Below are 14,887 nucleotides of genomic sequence, written 5' to 3' on the forward strand. Positions count from 1 at the left end.
CATGCTTAGCCCATGGTGGGAGAAGATGGGTGAGTGAGCGAATGTGAGCGAGTATGGGGTCTGGCCGGCTGCTCCAGGAGCAGGCTCTGTGCTGGGCTGTGCCTGGACCAGGCAGGTTGCAAGCGACTTCCGAGGTGGACTCCCATGTCCAGAAGGAGGGGAATGTGGTGGTCCCAAACAGGAATGCCTATGACCCTGAGGCCCCAGAGGGGATGTGATGATAGCTCGTTCAGTCCACCATCCACAATCTGAAGGATGGCAGTGTGTTAGGAGTTCTCTGTCAGTCTCATGAACCTACTCTGGCCAGTGGCCCTGAGGCTGGTTCAGCCCCAGCACTGCTCCAGTTGCATGGGGTGGCTGATGGGCTACAGTGTTACTGCCTTCTTCATGGCATTCAGCAGGGTCCTGAGGTTTCTTTTTGGCAAGTAAAAAGTTTAATTTTTCTTTTATTTCTCGTCCATGCCAGTGCAGAAGGAAGTTTAATTTTTCTTTCAGGATCCAATTCACTGGAGTCCATTAATGGATACCAGGGCAAAGGTCAGCCCAGGGTAAGGCAAGTCCAGGAGGAAGCTCACCCTACCCTACAACAGTCCTGGAGCTCAGAGCAGGTGGTAAGCCTGCCATGGTTTGCTACTGGGCAGCACACTAGACCAACTTGGAAATGTGGAAGAGTAAATCTGTGTTCCCTCAGCCATCCCCAAGTTTACACACAGGCATAGCAGCCCTACTATGAGTCAACAATCATTTCTGACTGGCAGTAGGAACAATTTGCATTTATGGAAAGCAAACCGGAGAGGGTAGCCTAAGTCCACACTGCCCGTGTTACTACCCTTTGCAATGTGAAAAACCATGGTGAGGTAGGTTGGGCAGGTTTTATCCTCCCCACAAAGGTGAGCCTTTGCTCCACAGCCAGCACCTGGCAGGGTGGGAGAGATGGCAGAACCAAAGCTTATTACCCTCCAACAGGCAAGAGTGGGTCAGTGGGATCATGGGACTAAAACAAGACATTGTGTGAGCTGGTCCATCACTCAGAAGCAGGGTCCTGAAGGAAGCTGGAGTGGCATGAGTTAGGTGGGGAGAATAGGTGGTATGGCCCCTCAACCAGACAATTAAAATCAGCCTCCACCTTAGCTGCCCACCCCTAGTGAGTTCTGCCTCAGCTTTTTGACTAACCCCTTGTAGGATGCCCTCCAAGGCAAGACTCCTGGAGCGGACAGCCCCACCCTGAGCCATCCTCATTTCAGGGTATAGGAGTTTGTGGGCACAAAGGGCATCTTGCTGACCACAGCCATCTGCTGCTTCCACTGCACCTCTACCAGCAGCTTTGTCTCTGGATGACTGTACTCTCAGGGCATGTAACCCATCACCACATTCTTCTTCAGAGAGGGTAAGGGGCAGCCACTAGTCACAGTACCAATCATGGTACCCTCCATGTTCAGGATGGGACTGTGCGCCTGCATCGGGGCCCCCTCACACATCAAGCCCACACGCCTCCGCTGAACCTTGCCCTTCAGCTGGGGAACAATGACCTTGACTCCAAGGAAGTCCATAGCAGCTCAGTGGCGCTTCCCCAATGTCCAACTGAGGCTGCCCTCCACAGGTGTAGTGTGTTCATCAATGTCATTCTCATACAGGCAGAGGCCTACCTCCAGGTGCGGGCTATCCCTCGTGGCCAACCTTGCCAGCTTCACCTCTGGCTTTTCCAAAAGAGCTGTTGCCAGGTGAACTGCTCCCACTGCCAGCACCGAGATCTCCACACTGTCCTCTCCTGTGTAGCTACACCGGGTCACGCGGCAGCCAGACACACCAAACACCTCCATCACAGCACTGGTCATGAAGGGCGGTTTCCCCAGGTCATCTGCCATGCCAGCCTGTAGCACCTGGGCTGCAGTGGGGCCTTGCAGGGCTAGCAGGCATTATCCAGCACCTCCAGGCCCACATCTCTGCCCTGGTTCTGAAGCTCCCTGACCTTGTCCTGCATGAGGGCCAAAGGCCCCAGAAGGGATGTGATGATAGCTCTTTCAGTCCACCATCCACAGTCTGAAGGATGGCAGTGTGTTAAGAGCTCTCTGTCAGTCTCATGAACCTGCTCTGGCCAGCGGCCCTGAGGCTGGTTCAGCCCCAGCACTCCTTCCAGTTTCGTGGGGTGGCTGATGGGCTACAGTGTTACTGCCTTCTTCATGGCATTCAGCAGGGTCCTGAGTTCTTGTCCTGCATCCACAAAGAATGAGGTTATGCTGACAGGCACAGGTAGGTAAGGTGAAGAGTTTTATGGAGTGACAAAACAGCTCTCAGCAGAGAGGGACATGAGGATGGTCCACAACCCAAAGTTGGGTGGTCTGTGTCCCAGTGTGGCTGAGTTCGGGGTTTTTTTTTTTTTTTTTTTTTTTTTAAGACAGGGTTTTACCATGTTGGCCAGGCTGGTCTTGAACTCCTGACCTCAGGTGATCTGCCTGCCTCAGCCTCCCAAAGTGCTGAGATTACAGGCGTGAGCCACCACGCCCGGCCGTTTGGGGTTTTTATAGGCACACAGTGGGAGAATTGTGGGCTGTAGGTAGCTTTAGAAAATGCAACATTTGATTGGTTCAAAGGCATTATTCAGAAAGAATCAGGAAAAAGCGGGTAAACAGGAATGCAAGTTCTCACTGTGGTCCAGACTTTGTCTGGAAGCAGCAGCTTGGTTTTCAGGTTTTAAACTGTCTTTGGTTTGAAGGTAGCGTTTCACTGGGGACCCGTCCCTGTCTACCTAGGATTTGTCTGCCTCCTGTCACTATCACTAGTAGGGACTTCAGTAGGGGAAACAGAGTAGGGGCAGAGTGGGCCGGTAGGGCAAGGTGATGACTTCTGTTTAGATCATGAGGAACTGAAGGTTTACTGGACATTGGAGGAGTGAACATGAGGTTATCTGCAGGCCATCTTCTCCTCAGTTCATGGCACACCAAAAATGTTTCTGTTAGAATTGATGAGTATGGAACTTCTACCAGATTGGTTTCTGGTTTAGCTCTACTGATTTTCTCTCCCATCAGTAGTACAAAAGGATTTGTTGGCATTTCCTCATATCCTTGCCAACACTGGTATTTTCTGACTTCCAAATTTTTGCTAATCTGATGGAGATATCTAATGTTAGTTTACATTTTATTGTTTGCAGTAAGTCAAGGCTTTTCCTTTTTTCTTTCTTTACTCTTTTTCTTTCTTTTCTTTCTTTCTTTGCTTCTTTCTTGCTTTCTCTTTCTTTTATTTTATTTTCTTTCGCTTATTAGCCACTCAAGTTTCCTCTTTTGTAAATTGTCTGGGTATATTATCACTTGCTCATTTTTCTATTGGGTTTCCAATTCTTTTCTTGGGGATTTCAAAAAAGTTTTAGAGTATTTCAGATAGTAACCTCTTATCAACTTTACATACTGCTAGTATGTTTTCCTAATTTTCCATCTGTGTATTTTGCTTGTAAAATCTCTAAGTTTGATATAGTCAAGTGTAGTATTTTTTTTCCTATAAGGTGTATGCTTTTATTGTTTTAACAGATCCTTCCTCATAGGTCATACAGATATTATTTTCTATTAATTGTATAGTTATACCTTTCCCATTTATGTCTTTAGTTTTTCTGTAATTCACCATTGCATATGGGGGTATGCGAGCATCCAATCTTATTTTTCTAGGTAAACTGGTTTTCCCAACACAATCTTTAAGAAATATTTCCATTTTATTTGTTATTACATAACAAATTCTCATGGACCTATTTTTGAGCTCTCAATTTTGTTCCATTGGTTTATTTCTTAACACTGAGGAGAGCAAAAGTCACCTGGTGACCATACAGCAGCTTTGGAGACAAAAAAATCCTATCTGAGGAATTTAGAAGTATGATGAAGGGAGCAAAGATTTTACTTGGTGGCCATCAAGTAGGCCATTTAGAGACCAAAAGACCTCTTTATTTGAGGAATTCTTTTTTTTTTTTTTTTTTTGAGACGGAGTTTCGCTCTTGTTGCCCAGGCTGGAGTGCAATGGCGCGATCTCGGCTCATCGCAACCTCCGCCTCCTGGGTTCAGGCAATTCTCCTGCCTCAGCCTCCTGAGTAGCTGGGATTACAGGCACGCGCCACCATGCCCAGCTAATTTTTTGTATTTTTAGTAGAGACGGGGTTTCACCATGTTGACCAGGATGGTCTTGATCTCTTGACCTCGTGATCCACCCGCCTCGGCCTCCCAAAGTGCTGGGATTACAGGCGTGAGCCACCGCGCCTGGCTATTTGAGGAATTCTAAAAGTAATTAGACTTCCCTATTATCTAAAGTTAGCACCTGTTTCCAGGCCTCTTTTCAACTTAACATTTATAAGTAACTAGAATGTCTATACATCTCCGGATGCACACATGGCAAATTCATTGTGCAACCCTTGCTGATATTAAGGCATCAGAATGTTTACAAATGTAATCATTTATCAGGTAAACTACCCTTCATCTCCTGCTTTGAGGTCCATAAATGCTCCTAAGGAAAATTCACCATGGTGGGCTCGGTTCTGTCTTGCTAAGGCACTCCCTGCACCCCATCTGCAGTGTTCTTTCTAGTAAAACTTCCCTTTTTCAAACCTATACCGCTATTAGTAAATCCTTCTTATTAACTTGTGAGTCAACCACTTTCCAATGCCAGGGCTCTGATACCTTGCCTGGCAAATACCACCGTGCTGGATTAATTATTGTGATTTAAAAATATGCCTTCACATCTAGTAAGGTGAGCATCTCTTCCTTGCTCTTTTTTTCTTCCCAGATTTATTTAGCTATTTGTAGACATATATTTTACCAATCATTTATAGGAAATGTACTTACTAGATCTTTTAAAAAATAGGCCAGGCATGGGCTGTGTGCATTGGCTCATGCCTGTAATACTAGCATTTTGGGAGGCCAAGGTGGGTGGATCATTTAAGGTCAAGAGTTTGAGACCAGCCTGGTCAACACAGTGAAACCCCATCTCTATTAAAAATACAAAAATTAGCCAGGTGTGGTGGCACATACCTGTATTTGCAGCTGCTTGGGAGACTGAGATGTGAGAATCACTTGAACCCAGGAGGCAGACATGGCAGTGAACCAAGATTGAGCCACTGCACTCCAGCCTGGGCAACAGAGCAAGACTCTTTCTCCAAAAAAAAAAAAAAAAAAAATTGGCCAAGTATGGTGGCTCATACTTGTAATCCCAGCAAGTCTCCTTTGGGAGACCAAGGTGGGAGGATCACTTGAGCCCAGGAGTTTGAGACCAGCCTGGGCAACATGGCATAACCCTGTCTCTACAAAAAGTAGTTGAGAGTGGTGACACATACCTGTGGTCCCAGCTACTTGGAAGGCTGCTGTGGGAGGATCACTTAAGCCTGAGAAGCCAAAATTGTGCCACTGCAGTTCAGTCTGGGTGATAGAGTAGGACCCTGTCTCAAAATAAAATAAAATAAAATAAAAATCCAGTAGTCTGTCTCAAAGCAGTGAGTTTACTTTGATTGAAACTAAAAGTAATATTATATCTGGATTGATTTCTATATTCACATTTACTAAACTTTATTTTTCCTTTCCTGCCTTATATTAAATTGAATTTTGTTTTGTTTTGAAATTTATCCTATTTTTAACTAAGACAAATGTTTCTGCATATCTTGTCTTTTAAAAAACTTATCCGCATTGCTATCGTCTCCTCTTCCTCCTCCTCCTCCTTTTTTAGAATTTTAGAGACAGAGCTTTGCTATGTTAGTTACCCAGGCTGGAGTGCAGTGGTATAATCATAGCTCACTGCAGCCTCCAACTCTTAGTCTCAAGCAGTCCTCCTGCCTCAGTCTACCAAATAGCTGAAACTACAGGCGCACAGCACCACATTCAACAAATTTGTTTTATTTTATTTTTTGTAAAGACAGCATCTCGCTATGTTACTCAGGCTAGTCTTGAACTCCTGGGCTCAAGTGATCTTCTTACCTTGGCCTTTCAAAGTGCTGGGATTACAAATATGAGCCACAGAGCCCATCTGCTGTCTTCCTTCTGAACAAGACAAACATGTTAGCATGCTTTCACTTCCCTATTCTCCCTCTCTTGATCCCACTCCATTCTTCTCCTTGTCCCTTGCCCAGATATGATAGTATTATCTAGATTTTCAGTTTTGAATTGCTAGGGACTGTAATGATGATGATTTTTTTTTTTTCAGAAAGCATCTGTCTCACCAGTATAATTGTTAATTTTATGTGTAAACTTGGTTAAGCCACAGGACCCAGATATTTTATTAAAAAACAGTCTAAATGCCACTTTGAAGGCATTTTTTGTATTTTTCTTTTTCTTTTTTTATATGCACTGGCTAGTTACTATGCTGAAGATATTTTTTAGATTAACATTTAAATCTGTAGTATATAGGAAACACAGACTTTACTGTACTCAACTCTTCTGACACCAGACATGTGGCAGTTTTTCCTACACCAATTCTGCAACTCTTTAGACACCAATGTGGTATCCTAAACTCAATTATAACACTATTCAGAGTTAGTGCAGACTCCATGGCTAAGAGCACAAGATTGCCTCCCACTTTGGATGCCGATTACAATCTGAAGTGTCCTGAGGTTACCCACACTTCTGTCTGATTTAGCTATAAATTGAGGGTCCCCACAACCCCCTCCTCAACTTTAATAATTTGCTATGAAGTCTCACAGAGCTCAGAGAAACACTTAATGTTTACCGATTTGTTAAATGTGACAAAAAATATAGAAGAATAGCCAGATGAGGAGGTACATAGGATGCTGTCTGGAAAGGTTTTAAGTGCAGGAGCTTGTACCCAGGGAGTTAGGGCCTGCCGTTTTCCCAGTACTCTCCAGCATATAGATATTTTTACCAACCCAGAAGTTCTCTGAACCCCTTTGATTAAGGTTTTGTTGTTGTTGTTGTTGTTGTTGTTGTTTTTGAGATTGAGTCTTGCTCTGTTGCCGAGGCTGGAGTGCAGTGGCACCATCTTGGCTCACTGCAACCCCTCTGCCTCTTGGCTTCAAGCAGTTCTCCTGCCTCAGCCTCCCAAGTAGCTGGGATTACATGCCACCACACCTGGCAATTTTTGTGTATTTTTAGTAGAGATGGAGTTTCACCATGTTGTTCAGGCTGGTCTTGAATTCCTGACCGCAAATGTTCCACCCGCCTCAGCCTCCCAAAGTGCTGGGCTTACAGTGTGAGCCACTGCACCCAGCCTCAATTAGGGATTTTGTTTTTTGTTTTGAGATGGGGGTCTCACTGTGTTGCACAAGCTGGATTCAAACTCCTGGGGTCATACGATCCTCCTGTCTCAGCCTCCCAAGTAGCTGGGACTATAGGTGCACACCACTATGCCCAGTTAATGGTTTTATGAAGGCATGATTAATTAAGTCATTGGTCGTTGGTAATTAAGCTCAATCTCCAGGCCCTCTCCTCTTTCTGGAGGTAGGGAAGTGGGGGAAATGGGGCTGGAACTGTCAGCCCTCTAATCCTATGATTGGTTCCCTTGGTAAAGAGTTCCCCCTTCCATCCTTGGGGTCTTTCCAAAAGTCATCTCATTAACGTAAACTCAAGTGTGTTTGAAAAGGACTTATTACAAATGACAAAAGACACTCTTTTAGTCTTTCACAGACTTTTAGGAGCTCTGTGCTAGGGGATGAAGATATATAAAAATATATTTAAAAAGTATATTTTTTTCTGTATATATAAAATATATTTCTTGTTACATTATAACATCACAAGTAGACTTTGAGTCAAACAGGTTACCTTCTATAATGTGGGTGGGCTTCACCCAATCAGGTGAAAGTCTTTTTCTTTCTTTTTTTTTTTTTTTAAAGATAGGGTTTCACCATGTTGATCAGGCTGGTCTTGAACTCCCACCTCAGGTGATCCACCCGCTTTGGCCTCCAAAGTGCTTGGATTACAGGCGTGAGCCACCATGCCCGGCCAGATGAAAGTCTTAAGAGAAAAAATGATGGTGGTTCCCTCAGGAAGGAGGAATTGCACCTCCAGACTGCCTTAGGACTTGAACTGCAGCATATACTCTTCCCTGGGTCTCCAGCCTGCTGGCCTGCCCTGCAGTTTAGATTTGCTAGCTCACATGATTGCATGAGCCAATTCCTTAAAATCTCTCTCTCTCGTTCTTTACACATGCACATATTCTCACACACACATATCCTTTTGATTCTGTGTCCTTAGAGAGAAGACATTTTTTCCTGAACTGTTACAGAATGATATAACCCTGATTCTAATTCTACATTTACGAGTTAGGGTTTGGGCTCTCAAATCTGACTGGCTGGGTTTGAATCCTGTCTCAGTCACTTACTGCATGATTTTTAAACATTTTTAGTTGAAACATAATATATGTATAGAAAAATGAGAAAGGCTGGGGTTGGTGCCTTATGCATGAAATCCCAGCATTTTGGGAGGCTGAGGCAGGAGGATTGCTTGAGACCAGGGGTTTGAGACCAGCCTGGACAACATAGTGAGACCCTGTCTCTACCAATAAAAAATAAAATTTGGCAAGGTATGGTGGCACGTGCCTATGGTCCTAGCTACTAGGGAGGCTGAGGTGGGAGGATAGCTTGAGTTCAGGAGTTCAAAGTTTCAGTGAGCTGTGATTGTACCACTACACTCTAGCCTGGGCAGCAGAGGAAGACCCTGTCTCACAAAGGAAAAACAAACAAACATATAATAAAGGTACAGCTTGATGAATTTTCAAAACAGAACGCAACAGTTAAAGGAGCGTGATAAAAAACTAAAACATTACTAGGACCCAAGAAGCTACCCTGTGCCCACTTTTAGTGACCACTCATACTCAATAAAGAAAACCACAACTGACTTCCAAAAAATATAATTACGTCTCACCAATTATTGTACTTTATATACAGTGTATATTATTGTGTCTGTCTTCTTATGCTCAACCTTGTTTGTGAGCTTCATTTATGTGGCTGTAGGTAGTAGTAGTTTGTTGTTGTATAGTATTTGTATACAGTATTTCATTATGTGACACAGTAAATCTACTGATTGATTTTACTGGTGATGAGCATTTGGCTATTTTCCAGTTTCTGCTTGGTTTGCCATCATGAATAGAGCTACCATGAACATTCTAGTGCATGGCTTCTGGTGAGCATAGGTGGGCATTCCTGTTGAGTGTATAACTAGGAATGGAATTGCTAGTTCATGAGGTATACATATTTCAGCTTTAGTTAGTACTGTTAAACGGGTTTCCAAAGTAGTTGTGCCACTTTACACCCCCATCTCCAATGCATAAGAGTTTCAGTTGCAGCTGGACATGGTTGCTCACACCTGTAATCAAAGCATTTTGGGAGGCTGAGGCAGGAGGATTGCTGGAGCCCAGGAGTTCAAGACCAGCCTGGTCAACATAGGGAGACCCTGTCTCTATCAGAAAAAAAAAATTAGCTAGGTGTAGTGGTCTGTGCCTGTATGTAGTTCCATCTACTCAAGAGGCTGTGGTGGGAGGATCTCTAGAGCCCAGGAGGTCGAGGCTGCAGTGAGCCATAATCACATCACTGCACTCCAGCCTGGGCAATAGAGTGAGACCCTGTCTCAGAGGAAAAAAAAAGAAAAAGTTTCAGTTGCTCCACAGTCTCACTTACGTGTGATATTTCCCCATCCTTTTCATTTGGGCTGTTCTCGTTCTTCCCCTACCCCCAGCTTTATTAAGGTACAATTAACAAATAAAAATTATAGATATTCAAGGTATACAATGCATAATTGACAAGTAAACATTATAGATATTCAAGGTATACAATGCAATGATTTGATATGTATATACATTGTGAAATGATTACCATAATCAAATTAACACATCTGTGACCACCCACGGTTACCATTTTTTTTAGTGTAGGTGTGATGACACTAAAGATCTACTCTCTCAACAAATTTCAAGTAAACAATACAGTACTATTTTCTAGTACATGTTGCCATGCTGTACATTAGGTTCCCAGAACTTATTCAACTTACCATTGAATGTTTGTACCCTTTGACCAACATCTCCCATTTCTTCCACCTCCAAGCCCCTGGTAACCACTGTTCTACTCTATGCTTGAATGAGTCTAATTTTTTTTTTTTAGCATTCTACATATAGGGGAGATCATGTGGTATTTGTCTAACCATTCTGTTGCTGGTGAGTGTGTATCAAGTGTTTTTTGTTTGCATTTTCCTGCAAGATTGAAAGTTCCAAAATTGGCTGGGCACGATGTTCATGCCTGTAGCCCCAGCACTTTGTAAGGGAGGATCACTTGAGGCCAGGAGTTTAATACTAGCCTGGACAACATAGCAAGACACTGTCTCTACAATAAATAAAATAAAAAGAAAGTTGCAAAGTTGAATCCCATTTCATACATTTATTAGACATTTGGGTATCCTTTTTTTGCAAAGAGATTTTTTTGTACCTTTTTAAATTGTTTCCAGTTTAAAAAATAGGCTAAACTTCCACTTCTTAATAAACTAGAAACAGACAAGTTTATTATAAAAAAATAAACAAAATTAGCTGGGCATGATAGCATGCACCTGTAGTCCTAGCTACTCAGTTTCTAGTCTGTTTCTAGTTTATTAAGTGGAAGCTTAGCCTGTTTGAAGACTTCTTTTCTGATATAGGCATTTAAAGGTATATACTTCTAAGCATTGCTGTAGCTGCATCCCATAAATTTTGATATATTTTTGTTTTTATCCAGTTCAATATGTTTCTAATTTGTCTTGTGATTTCTTCTTTGACCTATAGATTATTAGAAACGTGGTTATTTTCCAAATATTTGAGGAATTCCCACATTTCTTTCTATTATTGATTTCTAATTTAATTCCATCATAGTTGGGGGACATGCTTTGTATGATTTCAATCCTTTTACATTTGTCAAAACTTGTTTTATGGCTTAGCCTCTGCATTAGATTCTACTTGACTCCCAACAACTTTGAACTTAGCTCTTTTTTTTTTTTTGCTTGAAAACTTTATTAAAATAAGGATTAAACCTGAAAATAGAACAATCAGAATGCCAGCCCTTGCATAAAATGAGCAAATAAAAGGAAAGAGGGAGAGAAAGAGAGAGAGTGAGAGAAAGAGAGATAAAGAGAGAAAGAGAGGAAAGGAAGGAAGGGAGGGATGGATGAACTTAGCTCTTTAGCCTCATTTACCCCTAGCCTTAGGATTAAGCAAGTGTCTAGTGAAGAAAATCAAGTGTATGTGAGGCTCTTCGTGTTCCTCATTTTGTCACTCAAGCCTTAGGCATTAATAGAAAGCTTTGATCCAGCCTTCAGTGCATGCTCAGATTTGGCAACTGCTCCCAGGAGAAAACATCAGTTGCCAATTTGACCATTCTGAACTATTCTCTCTTCTCTGGGATTTTCAGTCCATCTAGTCCTTATTGCTTCCACAACCCTTTGACACGTTTAAAATGTGAATTTTAAAATTTACTTAGGTCTTTTTGCTTTCTAAATAATATGATATTTTATATATATATATATATATATATACACACACACATATATATATATTATATTATAGAGATGGGATCTCGCTATGTTGCTCAGTCTGGTCTTGAAGCAATCCTCCGACCTTGGCCTCCCAAAGTGCTGGGGTTACAGGCATGAGCCATTGTGCCCAGCCTATTTAGGTCTTAATAGTTGCGGTTAGTGGTAGTGTGGCCTGTTTCAACTTCCAACAGCCTACCCAGAAGGGGAAGTTCTTTGTTCTGATTATTTTATATAACAGTATACTTTACTGTGCTATTTACTCACCTTTGCTTCCTGTGTGGCTTGCAGTGTTTCCCTGGATTTATTTCTCCTCTTGCTAGAATGCTACCTACAACAGTATTTTCATGGCAGATCTTTGAATGGTACAACTGAGGCTTGTTATATAGATTACAATTTTGAGTTTGATGTCCTTTTCCTTTAAAGCTTTTGAAGTATTGTTTCTTCTTATAATAGTATTTCTCACAATTGCCCCAAATTGAAAACAACTTAAATGTCCATCAACAGTAGAACAGATAAATAAACTTTGGTATATTTATATGACCAGATATTACACCGTAGTGGCTCTAACTGCTAATGATTTTGCCCCCCAGGAGACATTTGGCAATATCTGGAAGTATTTTTTCATTATCACAACTTGCGTGGGAGGGAGAGGATTGCTATTGGCATTCAGCTGGCAGAGGCTGGAAATGTGGCTGAATACCCTGCAATACACAGCACAGTCCCCTACAGCAGATAATTATCTAGCCCCAAATGTCAGCAGTGCTGAGGTTGAGAAATTGCTATACATCAGTGGGAATCAATGAACTATTGCCACATAGAAGGATCTCACGCACAGAATGTTGAACAACAGAAGCCTGATACAAAAGAGTAAATACAGTGCGCTTTTATTTATGTAAAACTCGAAATCAGAACAAAACTAACTCATGGAGTTAGAAGTTAGAATACGGTGTTCTTTGCGGGGAAATGGTGACTGGGAAGGGGCAAGGGGGACTTGCTGGGTGATGGTAATGTTCTCTCTCTTGACATGGGGATTAGTTACACAGATGTGTTCACATTGCGAAAATCAAGCTGTACTTTATGATGGGTTTTCTCTCTTTCTCTCTCTCTGTCTCTCCCCCCTCCCCTTCCATCCTTCCGTATATATTATACTTGAATGAAAGTTTTTCCAAAATCCCATTGTTTGATTTTAAGAGGTGATTTTCTCTTTCTCTCTGGAAGTGTTTACATTTCTTTTTGCTTTTGATATTTTGAAATAATATAAAGTGACTAAGAGTGGGTTTATTCTTACCTGTTTATCCCTCATAAGAGTTTTAATCTAATGTCTTTCATTTTTTCCTAATCATGGGAACAAATTTCAGTTATTGTTTCTTTAAATGTTTTCAGCTGGATGTGGTAGCTCTCACCTGTAATCCCAGCACTTTGGGAGGCTAAGGTGGGAGGATTGCTTGAGGCCAGGGGTTTGACACCAGCTTGGCAACATAGTGAGCCCTCATCTTTATAAAAAAAAAATTATCTGGGCATGATAGCATGCACCTGTAGTCCTAGCTACTCAGGAGGCTGAGGTGGGAGGATTGCTTGAGCCCAGGAGTTCGAACCTGCAAATGAGCTGTGATTGTGCCACTGCACTCCAGCCTGGGCAACAGAGTGAGATCCTACCTCAAAATAAATAAGTAAATAAATAAATGTTTTCTTCCCTATGTTTAGTTCTTTTCTCCTTCTAGTATTTTAATTTTTTTTTTAAAGACAGGATCTCACTGTGTTGCTGAGGCTTGTCTTGAACCCCGGCTTTGAGCCATCCTCCCACCTTGGCTTCCCCAAGCGCTGGGATTATAGGTGTGATTCACCACACGTGTTTCCCTTTTAGGATTTTTTTTTTACTATCTACATGCTGACACTTCTACTTCTCTCCTCCATATTTCTTCTTTTTTAAAATATATATTTCATACCCTTTAATCTCTTTCCAACATTCTCTGGGTGATTGTCTTGACCCAAATTTCCATCTCACTAATTCATTCTTCAGTGTTTTTCATTCTGCTATTTAATCTATTAAGTTCCTTTTTAAACACCATTATATTTTTTATCTATTTTTTCACAGATATATTTTGACCCATTGTTGCTCACTGTTTTTCAATACGTATTTATTCTTGAAATATTTTATAAATTGTGATCTCATGTTTTGTATTTGAAGATATTTGTTCTTATTTTGAACTGTGACCTGTCAGCTGTGCTTTACTAATTTTTAATTTTTTTCTTTTTTCTTTCTTTTTTTTTCCAAGACAAGGTCTTGCTCTGTTACCCAGGCTGGAGTGCAGTTGCATGATCACAGCTCTCTGCAGCCTCAACCTTCCAGGCTCAAGTGATCTTCCCACCTCAGCCTCCTGAGTAGCTGGGATTATAGGTGTGTACCACTCTGCCCAGCGAATTTTTGTAATTTAATTTTTTTTGTTGAGACAGAGTCTCTATTGCCCAGGCTGGAATGCAGTGGCATAATCTTGGCTCACTGCAACCTCTGTCTCTTGGGTTCAAGTGATTCTCGTGCCTCAGCCTCTTGAGTAGCTGGGATTTCAGGTGCCCACCACCACACCTGGCTAATTTTTGTATTTTTAGTAGAGACAGGGTTTCACTATGTTGGCCAGGCTGGGTCTGGAACTACAGACCTCAGGTGATCTATTTGCACTGGACTCCCAAAGTGCTGGGATTATAGGCATGAGCCACCATGCACTGCCTTAGTTAAATTTTTTGTAGAGATAGTCTTGCTACATTGCCCAGGCTGGTCTCAAACTCCAGGGCTCAAGGTATCCTCCCATCTCAGCCTCCCAAAGTGTTGGGATTACATGAGCCATTGGGTCCAGCCTCCAATGTTTATTTTCTCCAGCCTCCAATGTTTATTTTCCGTTCTTTTGACTTTTTAAATGGTGTTTCCTCCACTCAGATGTTATTTTACTTTATGAGCCCAGACACACTAGCCTTCCCCTGGGTGTCTCACCTGTCTGGTAATGCGTGTCCAGGGGCATATGGGGAGAGGGAAGGGTGGGCCATGGCTCGTGTTCTGCAGTGTTGAACATGTGAGTATGTGCAGCACAGGATGTGGGCCTCGGGTGATCTCTGGCTTTGTAACCTGAACCCAGGTTTGCTTATTTCCCTGTCCTTGGGAGGCCTTGTTGTGCTTTACCTTTGGACAATGCTGTTTCTAAGAGCTGTCATTTTTTTTTTGGCTGAAATCTCCTTGTCTTCTTGGCTAAGGGGATGGGAAGGAGTGGCCAGAGCCAGGCATTCTGTGTATACCTGCTGCTGTCTACTCTTGAAGCCCTGTTTGGCAGGCAATTCCTCCCTACCCCATGCCCCCAACCATGGAAACGGGGGGGGTGGGGGGGCAGTGGGATGGGGAGGGGGGGAAGAGTGTCTCTAAAATCCCTTACAGACTG

At 42.4% G+C, this 14,887-nt stretch overlaps 1 pseudogene; it reads right to left on the bottom strand.

The window, feature by feature from the left end:
• Positions 1 to 1,235: 1,235 nt before the first annotated feature.
• Positions 1,236 to 14,501, bottom strand: LOC105723136 (aminomethyltransferase, mitochondrial-like; annotated as a pseudogene).
• Between the last annotated feature and the right edge of the window lie 386 nt (positions 14,502 to 14,887).

The sequence above is a fragment of the Aotus nancymaae genome, unplaced genomic scaffold, assembly GCF_030222135.1.
Source record: "Aotus nancymaae isolate 86718 unplaced genomic scaffold, 86718_ANA_hifiasm-v0.15.2.pri h1tg000015l_0, whole genome shotgun sequence".
NCBI classification, from domain to species: domain Eukaryota; kingdom Metazoa; phylum Chordata; class Mammalia; order Primates; family Aotidae; genus Aotus; species Aotus nancymaae.